The sequence below is a fragment of the Pezoporus wallicus genome, unplaced genomic scaffold, assembly GCF_028554395.1.
Source record: "Pezoporus wallicus isolate ANWC-B61680 ecotype Strahan unplaced genomic scaffold, APGP_CSIRO_Pwel_v1 contig_2908, whole genome shotgun sequence".
Classification (NCBI taxonomy): Eukaryota; Metazoa; Chordata; class Aves; order Psittaciformes; family Psittacidae; genus Pezoporus; species Pezoporus wallicus.
Genome location: NW_026642179.1, coordinates 2,317,255 through 2,333,867, shown reverse-complemented (window position 1 = coordinate 2,333,867; position 16,613 = coordinate 2,317,255). Strand labels below are relative to the sequence as shown.

At 42.3% G+C, this 16,613-nt stretch overlaps 1 protein-coding gene across 3 annotated transcripts in view; it reads right to left on the bottom strand.

Moving 5' to 3' along the window:
* EPS8 (epidermal growth factor receptor pathway substrate 8) overlaps nt 1-1,480 on the bottom strand; it is a 136,493-nt gene extending 135,013 nt beyond the window's left edge. For 2 of the 3 annotated variants that reach the window (XM_057427905.1, XM_057427911.1), the window contains exon 1: nt 1,173-1,480. The gene's annotated coding sequence lies outside the window, so the exon portion shown is untranslated. Of the gene's footprint in view, nt 1-650; nt 784-1,172 lie in introns of those variants that run through there. The other variant, XM_057427906.1, reaches the window with a different exon arrangement.
* Between the last annotated feature and the right edge of the window lie 15,133 nt (nt 1,481-16,613).

Below are 16,613 nucleotides of genomic sequence, written 5' to 3'. Positions count from 1 at the left end.
CCTGCCCGAGCGGAGAGCGGCGGCAGCGCCCGCCCCAGGGGGACCTGGGGTTAATGCCCCGCGATTCGCCATGTTACGAAGCCGGGCGGCTTTGGGGGTCGCGGAACAAAAAGGGGGTCTCGGCGATCAGGGGAAATCCCGCCCCGCCAGCCCCTTACCTTCCCTTCCGGGCGTCCTCCTCCCGCGCCGGGTGGGGGGGGGGGGCGGCGGCGGCTGCCGCGGGGTCCGTTCGGTGCGGCCGGGGATCCCAGCTGCCGCCGGCCAACAAAGTGCCGGAGCGGCGCGGGCAGGGCGCCGGTCACCGGGAGCAGCGGCGGAGCGAAACGGAGCGGAGCCGAGCTCCCTCTGCCGGCCCTCCGCCCCGCCCCGGCCATGGCCACGGCCCCGCCGACACAGCCCCAACCCCAGCCCGCGGCCGGGGCGGTCCCGCGGCGAGGCAGCGGGGAGTCCCGCGGAGCCGACCCATTCATGCGGGCTCTGCGCGCTGCCGGGGTGCGGAGCCGCCGGTCCGCTCCCTGCTGCGGTTACCCGGCGCTCACGGAGGTGCGGAGAGCAGCACCCCGGGGCCGGGCTGAAATACGGTGGATGTTTAAAGTGATCGCAAGCGTTCACCAAAAATAAGAATTAAAAAAGCCACACACAAAACCTACCAAGACTCCACAGCAAAATCCTTCCCCGAAGAAGTAGGTGTATCGAAGGCACCTTTGGAACAAGTGGGCTATCAGAACAAAAATCCCCCGTCCTTACTCTAAATCCCAGATGAAATCTCCCAGCTGTTTATGTTGTTTCCATCTGGCACCACATTCCTCCTGACCCTGACAATTTACACGTGGCTTTCACTTGGCAAGGGGGAATTGTCCCATGCACAGATTACAATTGGTATGCTTACAGGTAGCCAAAGTCTTCACGCTATGCTGTTGTCACAGTCGTGATTTCTATAATGAGCCACTTCCACTCCTAAAACCAGGCTGTTCTCCTAGAATCAGTTTTCACTGATTTCACTTTCCAGTCAGTTTTTGTCTTTCGTGACTTGAGAGAAAAACTAGAAAACATCAATCTTTCAACACCATCAGCAAGATGAAAAGAACCCCTTTCAGGTAATACATAGTAAAGTTAATCTGATTTTTGAGGTTCCGTTTATTGGATTGAATTGCCAATCCTGAAAGACCTACCTCTTAATTTTGTCCCGACTCTCCTTCCAGGTTTCACCAAAATTCCTCGTGAAGATCAAAATCAGATTTAGACCAAACACACAGAGACTTCCAGGACTGAGCCACAGTTATCCAAACATAGCAACAGGTCCTTTGTGCTTGAAAGTTTATGTGATTCCAGGCCTTCTTCAAGAAACCCGCAGAGGAAAAGCATAAACTAATGAAAGAGCAGCTGCTTGCTGAAATTTCCACTCAGTTCCAAGAAATGAGACTTGGCAGGTCCTTGCTTTTTATAACACTCCGTGACTCATTTACAGAGGCAGGTGAAGTCAGAGCCATCACTGCCAGAGTCGTGCCCCTGACGGCTTCTCCAGGAAGAACATGGATTTTCCTAAGCACTTTTTATGAAAGAAGGTACTGCTCAGCTGCTGTTTGCCGCGGTTCGGTTGCTGAATCCCTTCTCAAGTGGTGCTAGTCCATCCTTGACCTGGTGTTTCCCAGCAAATCTTCCCAATAATAAGGTCGGAGCTCTGCAAACTGTTCTTTGCCCGGCTGCCAGGAACGTTCAGAGCTGTAGTAGGCAGTGGGCAGCAAGCAGGCATAAGGCTCACTGCAGGCTTCCGTCAACCAAACAGGGGAGAGTAACCTGAGCTTGCAGATCAGGCTGGGAGAGGTGGGGCCTCTCTCCACAATTGTTTAGAAGTTCACCTTAACCTTGCCTCAAGAGAAAAAAAGCCACCCCTAGAGAAAAGAAAAAGCAGTTCAGCCAACTTGCCCTTCCTGGCTGTGAGCTGTGAATGCCCCTTGTCACACTGCATCCTCTAGTGGTTCTGTCCCTGCTACTTTTTCTGCACATAACAGGAAAGGACAAAAAAGTCTTGTGAAAGCGCGGTGGAAGGAGAGCATTGAGTCCACTTTTATGTACCTAAACAAGCAATGAAATGTGCAGATAACAATAATTTTTCTTGTAAACAGGAATTTTATTTCCAAGAAGCCTTCAAACCTTCAAGGATCAGATTATGGGGAGGTCTCCTAGGTCATTCGTGTGAATGAACCCTTTCAGGAACACTGACATTAAACTGACATTTCCAGACTATTCGTGCCAGTCACCATGTGCTGTGACACACTCCCTAGGTAATTAATAATAATAATAGTAATTTATACAAAAAAGCACTTACCCCATGGGAGGTGGAAGGGAATACGAGAGATGCTGTTAAAGAAAAGGTCGGTGACTGCTTCAGTCCTTGGCAGGGACAAACAGTGCCTTTCTTCCCCTTCTTTCCTGGAGAGAAGCCCAAGAGCAGCCCCTGTTCCAATTCCTTTTAACAAAGGACAAAAAACAAATGCAGAAGACCACTGTGGGCTAATATTTTTATTTGCTTTTACTTGGGAAGAAAATATTTTGAAGGGACAGAGAAAATCAAGAAGAACATGCAAAGAAAGTGGGACATAAGGATGAAAAAAGGGAAACCAGAAGAATAAATGGCATAAAGATTTGGGGAAGCATACATTCTATTTCTGTGCTTTAACTACTTTTCTTCAGGATGTGTACAGTAGGGATGGACATTTACAGAATTATATGATTTTAAAACTAATGTTGCTGCAAATTGGAAAGCAGAACATCGTAATTGAGGGGATGAAGAAGACATGTTTGGGGGAAAAAACTAAATACACCGAAGAATTTGCTTCTGTCGTATAATAGCCTAAAGATCCTTTCCACCCTGGGAACCTGCAGAATGACTTACACACAATGAACAACTTACACAACTGTCTGGCAGACCCAGCCTTTTTTTTTTGGTGCCCCCCCCCCCCTTCCTGCATGGAATTCAGCCAAACACCACGGCCCCAGCCAGTTGCAATCTCCTTTGCAGGTGTACATGCCACAGAAGGCACGGTGTGGGCAACAAACCCTTGGATTCATGGGGATTGCCAGTGTCTGAGCTGTATTGAAATTAGATGATCTAGTGGTAAATTTGTACAGTATTGGCTGCAGTAGGCTTCGGGATTTAAGATTAACCGCCTGACAGTGGAATTTCCACTCTCGCTAAAAACAGACACTACTGTATCTATAGAGTTTTCAGGACAAAACCATACAAAGCAAGCCTGATTCTTCTCGTGATTTTAAGCCATGTGCAGCTACAGTGCGAAACAGCAGAATTGTTCCTGATTTAGGATCGTAAAAATGTGAGGTTAATCTAGAGGAATCCACAGCAAATGACAGAAACAAAGGAGACTGGCAATCGGTCTGTGCTCCTCTGTTCTTTATGTTGTGATAAAGAAAAAAAAACCACCCAAATACAGAAAGTATTTATTTGCTGCTTAGGTAATATTACAGAAAACATTTTGCATAAAAGCTAAACATGGTCCTATCTAGAAAACAATGCAGGTCAGAAGATATGAAGAATCATAAATCATAGAAGGGTTTGGTTTAGAAAGGACCTTAAAGATCATCTAGTTCCAACCCCCCTGCCATAGGCAGGGACACCTTCCACCAGACCAAGTTGCTCAAAGCCCCATCCAATCTGGCCTTACACACTGCCAGGGATGGAGCATTAGCAACTTCTCTGGGCCTGTTCCACAGTGCAGATTTTTTTTCTAATATCTAATCTAAATCTTGCCTTTCAGTTTAAAGCCGTTCCCCCTTGTCCTGTCACTACATGTGCCTGTAAAAAGTCCCTCTCCAGATTTCTTGTAGAATAAGTATAGCGATCCTTTTAGCCCCAAAGTAATCTGTAGTCTCATTGGGAGTTTCTTTGGTGTGTGTTTAGTTTTAAAATATTCTGCTTAAATGTAACATCCCTCTTTTTAGACCATTTTCAGTAGTAACTATGTGAACATAATTGTTCTAAACTCGGATTTATTTTGAGGAGTAAATCTATGAATAACGTAATGGCCTCAAAACTGGTGAGACAGATTTGCTCTAAACATGTTGGGGACATTCTGTAAGCTTCTGAAGTAATCAGGAACCTAGGGTCTGCTAGGTTCCAATGTGTTTGGTTTGGTTTTGTCCCATCCTTCAGAAATGGAATTCAAAAATAATTATTAAAACCCTCCTCTCTCCCCATAGGCTTTGGAACATTAAGAAGTAGTTAACTGACTCCTTTAGTGAAGAGCTTGTGCTTTGTCGATTAATGCAAAATTACAGAAGCTACTTGTATTTTCTTTTATTTTCTTTAATAACCCTTTCATTTCTTTCAGGTTGGTGCAGCAAACAAAGCAGATCAGAGAGCAACCCACAGTCTAAATGTGAAAAGGAAGGAGGAACCCAGAGGGTCTGTAACCCTCTCCTGGCAGAAACCAAACTTCAGACTCAGTTCTGAAGCAGAGAGAAAATGTCCGGCCTGCTTCTGGCTGACTCAGACGCTTTATCACAGATGCTGAGACACAGCAGCACAAAGGATTCCCAGAAGCCTCATTTCCAGCCAAGGAATTTTTCTCCTGAAGAGCTGAAGGATATGGCAGAGAATATATAAGGCAAGAACAAGACATCTGTCAGGGTGCCATCACGGCACAGAATTCCACGTGACTTCCAGTGACTGTGATAGACAGGAGTGCCTCAAAGAGCCGTTGTGAAACATTTTGCCCAAGTTATACAATATATACAGAGGGACAACTGTGTCCTGCAGAGAAGTTTGGAATCTTAAAAAAAACTAAAAGTTGCCCATGGTCCTTGTGGTGCCTGCATCCCCAGGTCAGAGAACATGGAGTTACACCTCCTGGACATCCTGGTCTCTCTATCGCTTTATTTGAAGCTTGCATCAGTACATGCACACCTTCCATATTTATGTACTAGTATAGCTGCCAGGGGCTGTCAGATTTTTATTCCTTGTTTCTAATTATTGTTACATCCATGAGGGAGATTATTTGAGTGAGCTGACTAGGACAAATGAAACAGCTGTTTATCCTGAGTCCAAAACTCTTTCACTTGAAGCTGCCATCATTGGTGACTTGCAAGCTTGCCATCCAGCCATTCCAGTTACTAATGCATCAATTATAAACCATGTAAATTTATAGCTAGGATTATAGTTGAATGTGTGATGATAAAAAACCTTCCAGTAAGATGAGGGCTCTGTGACATTATGAATTATCTGGCAGTTCTTTCTGCACAATCCTATGTGGTTCGCTATCAGCTAGTGAAGTAACACAGAGGACTTTTCTCCCACTGGAGCCATGGGGAGTGTTTCTATTTATTTTGGAAGGAATAGAGTCAGAACCAAATCCTTAATTTGTGCATTACTCAGTCTCTGCACTGAGAGCTGATTGACTGTTACTTGGATTTGGAAGTCAAGACCCTGTCCTGAAAGAAACCTGAGACATAAGAAAAGCCATATGGGAACCACTGACATCACACAGTCAGAGCTCAGGGCATTTGTGATTCCCAGATTTTGATCTGTCCCCTCTCAAGAGCTACACTGTGTTTGATGGATGAGACTCTAATTGAATTTTAGCAAATAAACTGCAGGTTACAAAGCAAGCTCAAACATTGCTATGCATTTTGATGCCTCCACATTCCTATCTTAAGGAGACAAAAAGGAAATCAGACACAGACAATCAATCTTTTTATATCTACACTCTTTTCTGACAGATGTTTTTTATTACAATTGTATGTTTATTGGGAGAGAGGAGACCATTAAACCTCAGATATTTCATTTTCCTTATATCTCACATTCATGAGAATATAAAAAGGCAGGCAGAAAGGAAAATACATAACCTGGAAAAAAAAAAATAAAGAAATCATCTGTTTTGCCAGAATTTAGGTAAGTTTCTGTTTTTTCTTTTTTTCTTCTAGGGTTTTGAACTACACTACTCTGGTAGAGGAGTGGAAACAATGTTAACCATACGGCTCATCCCAAGCCTTCAGAATTTCTGAGTCATGCATCTAAAATCAATACATATCTTTAACAATCACAAGGTGTTGATAAAAAAGATGCTGACACTTTTATTTGGGTTTGGGCTCTGTAGATTTCATGTTCCCTAGCAGAATGTCAGAGGGAGAGGCTTTCTTCTAATAAATGGCAAGGATTTGGTGCATTCCAAGACTATAGCCAATTAAGCTTTCAAGAAATAGATCAAATATCATTACCACAGTGGAAAAAAAAAAACAGATTGGCCAGAATTACTTTGTAAATTGTGGTTTTATTGTTTACTGCACTGAATTTTAATTTGAAAATTGTAGTTCCAGTTCTTGTTTTTATAGACAGAAGCAATTGGTTTGGCTGTCTGACCTGTTCAGAGAATGTGTAGGTCATCTGATATTCTGCATCTGCATATGTGGGAAAAAAAATCCTCTTCACTTCAGCACATACTTGCTTAGTTCTGATTGCACAATTGTTTCATTAACTGGGGAAAATAATTAATAATGCTGATGACAATTTTTGGTTACATAGCTCTTGCCAGAGACCTCAAAATTGTCTACAAGCATTAATGAATCTAGAGAGACAAGCTTCATTGAACAAAAGGAGCAGCCAAAGCTCAGATAATACTAAAAAACCTCACAGTGATATCCCAAAACTTGGATACATTGTGTTTTTATTAAAGCCTAAAATCAGTGAATTTAAAAGATGGTAACATCTGACTCTGGGATATCAGAAATGAAAGTAAAAACACATACATATGAAATAATTCTCTGTGTGCGAAGGTACATGTATAGTTTTATATACATTTTAGGTGAATCTCATGAGTTTGGGGTGGAAGAATGTGACTAGTTATTTCTGGTCACACCACACAGACAGAGCTGAAGATGCTCTGTCATGCTGGGAAGTTGCACCCAGCGCCCGTGGAACTAGGGCTATGGTGGGACCCAGAAACATAGGCTCTGACCATTATAGTGCCTTGTACAAAAATGAGCCAATGTCTCTGAATTTGACTTCGCACAGAGTCACAGATGCAGCCCTGGGAGTTAAGACTGAGAACGTTATGGCATGACTGAAAGGCTGTGTACATAGTCACAAATGCAGTTAGACTCAACAAGCTATTTCTTTCTTACAGAAGGTGCCCTTGAGATAATTCCATTTCCACAGTTTTCAGATAACTTGTAATGTCCAAGTTCATAATTGCTGAAGTCTATGACAGATGTGGTAGGGCCACAGCTAAATTACTTGAAGCTATGATTTTGCTTTAAGGCACCCCAAACCCCATGGTAGTATCAGCATTTGAGGCACATATACTGCCAAATCAAAAAGGACTTCCCCTGAGCTTAGAACAAGTAAACTCAGGGAAGGCTAATAATAACAAAAAGGGAGACTAAATCTTATCTTTATGATGATCATTATTCAGCCAGTGGTGGATTTCATACTCAGACAGTCACAGCTGTTTGCTCAGATACGCTGGTGCAAAGGGAAGGCTCCTACCATAGCAGACCATATGCAGTCTTCCTGGAGTGCACAGAGATGTGGTTCTATTGTGTTGTTCTCCTCCCTCCACCATGTGAGGAGTTTTTAATTGAAAACCGATTCTTATAAATGCTATTTTGCATCACTATCTTATTAGAATCTGTTAGGGTTTCTCACCTTGGAAGTTCACTGCAGATGTACGCATTCAGAAACAAATATTTTCCCCGTTTACTAAATAAATAAGCAGAGCTTTAGTATGTGGTTTTCAGACAGTACTGACGGATGTCCTTCCAGAGGTTTGAAAGACCTTTTGTATTCCAAAATAATCCTGTCTGGTAAAGAGCAGATGAGATATTTCAGAGGATATGGATCCAATTTCAGAGGATACAGATCCACCATACGTATATTATTCCAGGGAGAAACTGCAAAGATGTAATTTTTAATGCAAGTGCTCATGTAAGTTCACAGTGTTTGGCACCCTCTCTATTACCAATGCAACAACTGGGAGGTAGCATCGCCAGCTGTGTGACACACATCTCAGGAAGTATTGAACAGAAATGCCTGGGGAATGAAAAAAGTACTCAGGAAAACTCCTGGCTGGAGGTCACTGTCTCTCACCAGACCTGGATGATGGAAGGGCCTTTGAGAGCACCATCCCATAATGGCTGTCCTACCATCAGCTTGTTCAGCTTCTTTCAGCTGTAACTGAAGAAGTGACACAAAGACAGAGAAGATCTCACAGCACACTGTAGCCCTGTGTCTCTTGAGCATCAGGTTGCCTTCAGGCAAGGGATGTTTTGCTTTCTGTAGTGGCTGTTTGCCAAACCTCTCATCTCACTCAGGTCCCCCTGAAGTGTCCCTCCCTCCTTCCCAGACCAAGTGTACCCAAGGAGGGTATCCAAGGAGGCACCCAAGTGTAGCCTCCTAGCTCAGGAAGCATGGTACTCACGTGGCTAGGGACAATCTACAGGCTTTGTGCTAACCTGGACACACATCAGGACATGTCAGAGTTTGTTTGCACTTGTTTCAGCCTGCCTGGAATGGTGCTTTAGCTTGTTAAGCCCTAACAGTGATTTTCTAATGTCCAGGTGGCTATTTAATTTAGTTAACTGTTGCTTAGCTCTAGAGCTGAGCAAAATCATATGGCAGAATCATGTGGTATAACCATATGGCATAATAATTTTTGTACAGATAATAATAACAAGCTGATAGTCTGTGTAGTATGGCATATTTATAACCCTAGTATAATGATGTAGGAGGACAGCAGAAACCTGTGAAGTGGGGATGTGGGATGCAGCCCAGAGAAGTACAGGCACATGTGAATGAACCAGAGTCAGAAAAAGCCCCAGGATGGCCAGACAGTGAGGATGGAGATGGGTCACGATGTCGGCCCATGTGTGGACCTGGCTCTGGTCACCCACGGCCAGGCAGGAGAGGGCTGTGGGGAGCTGTAGACCAGCCCTGCTGTGGCACCTCTGAGGTGGGTATCAGTGGCCCTGTGGGGCTGAAATGGGTCCTGGGCTGTGGGCTGGGTGGGGACAGCAGGCTGGTGATGCTCCCAAGGCCATGACACACAGGACACTGATGCCTTGCTGTAAACCCACTACTCGGTTTGTTCATAAGGAAAACTTGTGCCATTGCCCTGGGATACGGGCAGTGGGAAGAACTGTAACATCAGAGAATGAGGGGTGGATTTGTAAGGCTGCGTTCTGGCATAACAATTGTTAACCTCTCTATTCATAGGACTTAATTAAATTATTTGGACTGTGAATCTTTGTGTATTGTAACTGTATTACTACTAATTAACTGTGTGTTGTATATTAGCATGTTAAGACTTTAATTAGACTAAAAATTCTTGGCTTGTGTGCTCTCCCTTTGCCAATAACAAGATTTTGCACATAAATCCCTCTCCATCAGTCCTCTCCCCTTTCCCCATTTTCTTTCCCTTTTTATTGTGGTGCCTTATCACTTTTCCTACCCCTTTATAAGTAACTGCATTCATCAACACCCACTGGCAGTGATTTTTGTCCTTCTGAATAGCAGTAAGGTGCCAGACATTTGACCCCTCTGGTGTCAGACGTCAAAAAAACAAGGATAACAGATGCTGGCCTCAATAAGCCCACCAGTGGCACACCATGAACGTGAGGCTTGCAGAGGTGACTCCCCCCTGTCCCACTGTGAAGCCAGGCAGCATCAGCAGCCTCTCCCTCCCTCCACAACCCTGTACAAGAGACACAAGGGGGTGATGAGGGGAAGGGGTACATAGTGGGGAAAAGCCACTGTGCCAGGCTGCAGGTGACAGGTTCATCAGCAGAAAAGGCTCCCGTGCATCATCGTAGCATCCCTACCTCTGCATTCGACTACCCTGAAAGCAGGAGAAACCTGAGCTGCCTTCTCTGCTGACCCTTCAGAGGGGTGCTTTACAATGAACTGAAGGAAGAAATCAAGCTTACACCCAATGATAGTCACCCTGTTTGTTTACAGAAACATTTTCCCACATCTTCTGTGGTTTCAGTTTTTAACAGGGTGAGATTTTCAAGGCTAGGACTTCTCCTCACATATATATGCATACAGTGCCTAGCACAGCAGGGCTCTGTGCTGAGAAAGGTCTCTGTATCCTACCAAATCAGGCAGAATAGTAACAAATATAATGCCAGTCCTCCCTCTTTACATGAGCCTGTGTTAAAGAATAAGCAAGTACATGGCCAAGAGAAGAATTTCTTCTTCCTCTGGAGTGGTGTCAGCCAGCAGAATTCACAACTCCAGAGGGCAGAGACACCAGGACTGCTGTTGAATTTAAACAAGGGGGCTTGAATGGTCTTGATCAGGCGATGCTTGTGGCTGATGCAGCTGTATGGAGACAAAAGGAAAAACTGAGAAGGACTGAAACTCTTGTAATGTGACTCGGATGACTTAACCCCTAGAACGAACAAACTAAGAAACACACTCGTGATACAGATATTTCTGGACTATAAGAAAAATAGAAAGAGAGGAATTGAGTATGAACCCCAAGTAAAATAAACAAACGGTTACTGAAAGAAACTGAATAGATAATCTGGGAAACTCCCTGGAGGCACTGTAAGAGCTTTCTGATTCACACAGCAAGGCACTGCTAGCCTACCTGGTCTAACAGAACTCTATTTCAGGGGCTTGTAACCCAGAAAGCATTTGCGGATCTGTGGCATCTGAAAAAAACAAAAAACAAACCAAACGAAACACTGCAGGTTTACAATTGTGGTTTTTGGTTTGTTTTTTTTTTTTTCCTTGCATTTAAAACTTGGGGGTGCACATATGTTTTTTTTTGATGGAGGTGAGGAAAGTGAATTTTGTATGTCTGGAACATCCCTCCTCAGTATGAAAGCAAAAGTAAAGCCAATACACACCAGACAGTCAATGGGATTTCCACCCTAAGTGCGCAAATCTCTTTTGAAAATACAAATGCTTAAGTGCTCTCATTTCTTTAAACTTCTGAACCTTTCCTCTTCATTTTTATTGAGAAGTGAGACTTATTCCTAGTTTGGTTTTGCAACAGTTGTATGAATTATTGTGCTCCTTTCTTTTTAAGCTTATTCACACATAGTACAAACTGCAGGAAATGGCAATAATTTTGTTGTAATATTGCTCCTAACGATCCCTCAAAATAGAAGCTCCATGACACTTTAAAATTGTGCTGTATCTGCATTGAAAAAGAAGTTCTCTTTCTAGGGCTAATTATATGCACAAATAGAATAAGGGTAAGAATAAGCACATGTGATTTCTTTTCTTTTGAAATCAACACAGACTTTTATAGTGTTAAAAGAAAGTGCAGGTCCTTCACAGGGGACCGTGAGCTGGCAGGCTCTGGTTTTGCACATGCACCCTCAGGAGAGGCTGCTCCCCGCTCAGAAGGCCAGCTCTGCATTTCTCTCTTGTTCTCTGCCTCCAATTTCTACTCTGTCCTCTGCTACATGGAGAAGAATGAGACAGGGGGAAGATTTATTCAGGTGTAATTACAAAACACTCTGAGATCCTGAGATGAGAATTGTGATAAAACTGAATCCAAAGCCCACTGAAGCCAAAAGGGTATTTTCAATTTATGGGATGCTGGAGCAGGACCATACATACTGGAAAATTACTACCAAACTTTATAGAGTAAATGACTGTTGCAAGATATAAATCAGGATGCACACACTACTATGAAAGTAAAATTAATTATGCTTTCATGTGCCTTTGCTCTGTAATATTCCAAAGAGATACTCTTGTTATCCTTCTGTAAGTCATAGGCTGTTAAATTATCAGCATGAAGACTGCAACAACTGAAAACAAATTGAGAACAATGGCTTGAGCTTCCCTGTCTGTGAGAACAAGGCAAATGGCAAGGACTGTTTTTCAATGCTGAGCCGAACATAACATATATAACATCTGACAGCAGCCCCAGTCAAATCACTATAGCACGGAGAGACAATACTCCCCCAGTGTCAGGCTCTGCGTGCTGACAGCAATTTTCAATTAACTTCCCTCATTTACGAGGTAGATGCTAGAGCAGTTTTGAAGGAATCCAAAAGCTTAGTGATAAATGAAAAATTCTCTTGTGTGCTTCATTCAATGCACTTCTCCCAGGAAGAGCAGGGAAGAGACAGTTTGACAGCTTACTTCTTCAGTAGAGAGTCAGGCTCATGCATTGTATTACTCAGTCTTGTCAGCACTATCCATTCACTTGCAAGTGAACACACAATAGGTCAGGTTGCCCTAACGGGGATACAGGAGATTTCATGTAATTCCCTGTACAGTTCCCTTGAGGAACTACTGGCCAATGAAGTGGAAGATTTTAAAGAAAATTTGTATTTATGAGTGAGTCTTCTCAATAGGGGTTAAATTCTGTTGGACACTGATGTGACCAGCACTGGCATCTTTTCCAGCATGTGGTCTGAGTGAATTTCCCATCTCAAGCAGATACAAACTTCTGCAGTTCAGACTGCGGGCTGTTTTCTCTAGACAGCAGTTTGCCTAGTGCAGGGATGGCCAGTCATGACCGAATATGAGATTTGATGGACCTGATTCTTGTTTACTGGGTTACAGCAGTGTAGTTTAACCATTTTATTTACTTACATATGCATATTCTATTTGTTCATTTACACTTACTTGAAAGCCCTGTAAAACTGCAAGAATTGGGGTAAATGAGACTATAATATAAATAACACAAATGAGAACTAGAAAATTACAGATTCAGATGGATAGTTCAGTTTGGAAGGGACCTCTAGAGGTCACCTAGTAGAACCTACTTCTCAAAGCAAGCCTAACTTCTAAGTTAACTAAGTTAATTAAGTAAGCTAACTTCTAACTTCAGGCTGCTCAGCTCATACAGCTGAGTCTTGAGTATTCCTTAAGAAATGAAAATTCCACAACCTATATGTGTTCATGTCCTTCTGCTGACCAACATCATGGTAACTTTTTTTGTTCCTTTCATCCTCTTGGAATTTCCTGTGTTCTATCCTGAGCCCATCACTTCTCATCTTTCCCTTGTGCACCTCCGAGCCACATCTGAGCCTGCCTCCTCCACATACTTTTCTTAGGTAGTTACAGACAGCAGTAAGATCTCCCTTATTTTTTATCTTCTTAACAGAGCAAGAAACCCGGCTTTCTCATACTCTTTTTGTACACCACGTCACTCAAATAAGTGAGTCATTTTAATGACATTTCACTAGATTCACTTTGGTTTGTCCACATTGTTCTTGTATTCAGAGGACCAAAACCAGACACACTGCTCTAGACATGGCTTCACAGCACTGCTGAAGAAACATAATCACTTCTTGTGAATTGCAGCTACCTTCTTATTATTACCACCTAGTTTATGATCAGCCTCTACTTCCCTGGGGCACACTGCTGACTCATGCTAAAACCTGGCAGTCCATTGGCACCCACAAGTCCTTTCTGGCAAAGCTGCTCCCTGGCCCAATGAGCCCGCAGCTTTTTCCCCAGCTCTATAGCCCTAGAGCTAAGTTATGCTTGGTCATATTTTTCAAGCATTCATACACTGAAATTTTGTATTTTGCATTTGATTTTAAACAACCGGGAATAGGGTCAGTGTGTGTTCATTGCTTCAGTCTAGCTGCTGCGTAACCTTGGTTTGAGCGCTTTCATGCATTTCTGTCCTACAAAATAGTAATAGTAATAATATGGTAATGTCTACAGAATCTGGGAATGGGTAAAATAAAAATAACAAGAAAAAGACAATACACAATAAATTCTTGTTAATAATACACCGATTATTTCTCATATGATCTATTATTATTATTGTAGTAATCCTGTAATGCTAATAAAGAACCCAGCAGTGTAAGAAACCAGTTCATATATATCTTTGGGAACTAAAACGATTCATGTCAATGTAAGATGTTTTGGACTTGGGTTTCACTGACTATTGAGTCTATTTAACTGTAAGCCTTCCAGCTCTCCTATGTCCTTTACTTAAAATACACATCCAAGACATAGTTACCATATTGATGAAAAATGAAAATATAGTGAATTCACTTTCTCTCCCTCACCCACAAGCTGCTTTTCAAGACCACCAGCACTGATTTGAGGGGCCTTCCTCCTGACCATTCCCACCAGACTTCTCTCTCCTCCTATCCCAACAGCTTTATGACCCAAACTTGCTTTTGCAGTTCAAAAATAAATCCCAAGGCTTCATATCTCTTTTCTTTTTCTAATCACCAGATTTCTGAACTCTGCTGACCATGAAATCTGGCTTACCACACATCCCCGTTCAACAGAAAAGTTTATGTTGACAAGTTAGGGCTTGTTGCCAGGCTGCATAACCATAATGCAGTACGTCTGTGTGGAAATAATAGTAGTGTTACTGTCTGTTTATGCAGTATGAAGGAATAAATTGCATAGTTTAGAATGAACCTGATTCTCTGGGTATGAATGAAATTCTTTTGCTGCCTGACACAGGAATGGAGTACTGTTCAAAGCATGTTTATCCTAGTGAAAATATATTCATTCTTTTGAGTAATAGCTATAACAGCATGAAGGTCTCTATAGCAGTAGGCCTGTTTTCAATAGGAAGGCTTTCCTCTTATCAATATCTTTTCATAAAGTTTTATTTCCTTATTAGGATGATTTCATTGCTGCTATTAAACCAAGCTTTATGAGCTAAGGACTGGAGTAAAGTGAGATAGAACTTGATTAATTGATGGCAAGATTGAAGTTTTTGACTGTGGATCTCACAATAATTGGAAATAAATAGCTCACAGTCCCCACCATCATTTGTCAAGAAGTGATTTGCTGTGTTTTTCATCCTCATGGATATATTTCATTGAGTTTACAATGTTATGTTGACCTTATCCTTGTTCTAGCCATCAATTTCTATCTTTAAGATATTTAAGGATATTAAATCTTTACAGTTATAGTGGTAGATCTTTCTCTTCTGAGGATTTATTATTTTGTACTAGAGGAATGTGATTTTTAATGACCTGCATTTTAAATTATTTCTCACTTGTAGGCAGTTTTGACCATACAGTAATAAAATGAGGTACAAGTCTTCTCCTGGGTCCCAGGAGGAGAGCAATAAACCCTAACAGCTAACTACTTATAGTATTACTCTTTGCATTAACATAAATTGTGGGAATATGCCAAAGAAATTGCACTTGATTTCTCATTAAGTTGCCTAAATTTTAGTATGCTTTATTTTACCTTGTTTGGGCTCATTCTTGGGTTTGTTTTGTTTGGAGCCCTGTATTGATATTTGGAAAGAGAAAAAGTTGGCTGTTGGGTATGTTTTTATAGGTCGTAACAGGGGGGTAGTTTAGAATTGCCTTTTCTACCACTGAGTCATCTTTTGGACTCATATGAAGATCCACAGGTACCTTCTTTCTACCCACAGCCAACACTTTGTTTGCCCAAGGGTTATTCTAGCATCCTGTATATTCCAGGCCTGTGTTGTCACAGCTGCACTTATTACAACAGGAAGTTTGTCATTAAGTTAGAGATACAAATCAGGAAAAAATTTATTTAGCTTAGAGAGTTATAAAGCCAGAAAGTATGGAGCTTCTAAACTGAAATATCATCTGTACTTCTAGGGCATTAAACGCGCACAATAGTGCAGTGTAGAGGAATTTGGACATTGAGCAGTCCAGAAGATGGTCTCATATAGAGAAGATCATCTGTTTATTCTTCAGTTTCAGTACTATAGAGGTACTGCATAGTCACTTGTGGCTATATAGATACTGAGGCTTGTGAGGTTGTCTGTCCTATCTATATAGATGAGCATTACAGCTCCCAGTCAGGGAGGTTTCTTTTCCAATCTCTGTAAGTGCTTTTGGGGCATCTTTAAACAAGGGGATCACAGTGAAAGCAGCACCTCTGCAGGACTCTGCAGGACTATTGAAAGGACTGCAGCAGAGTCCTCCTCAGTGTCAGAACGTTTTCCTGACTAGCTTACACACTACCCTCTGCAGCAGGAAATCCTAATAATATGAGACAAAAGCAAGAAAAACAGACACAAGTATTAGGAACTCACAAGCCAAGATTTATTTTTCTGTATTTCAGTGATAGTGCTTTCCACTTCATTTATTATGGAACTTTCTATGAACAGGAAGGACATTAATTTTAGCTATCAGTGGGCATCAGTATATAGATATTGCGTACTAGATCAGTGTCTCACACATATGAACACATAAACCCAAGCTATCTCAAGACTACAGCCCAGACCATAACCCTCACAACACTGACGATGAAGTAGCCAAAACAGTAAAGGCTTAACAAGTTCAGAACCTTTGCATTTTGCAGTCATCTGGTACATTGCAATTTCTCATTTAATTTTGAAAACCTCCTAATGTGCATTCAGTATTTGGGTCCTACACACAAGGCAGGGAAAAAAAACCTGCTGTATTTGCAAAAGGACAGACAAGCCACTGTAGGTCCAGAAAAAAACAAACCCCAGAACTCTCCTACAACTGCCACCATCATCTTCTACCCAATTCTGGAGCCACATGGATGTTCAGAGGAATGACTCTGTATGCATCATTGATGAAATGGCCACTTTGAGATCCATAACAGTTCCTCCTTATCAGCTTAGTACAGCCTAACCTCCGTGTTAGCAGACAGACCTTCGGCTCTTGACTACAGCAGTTAGGCAGCAGCTTAAGGATGG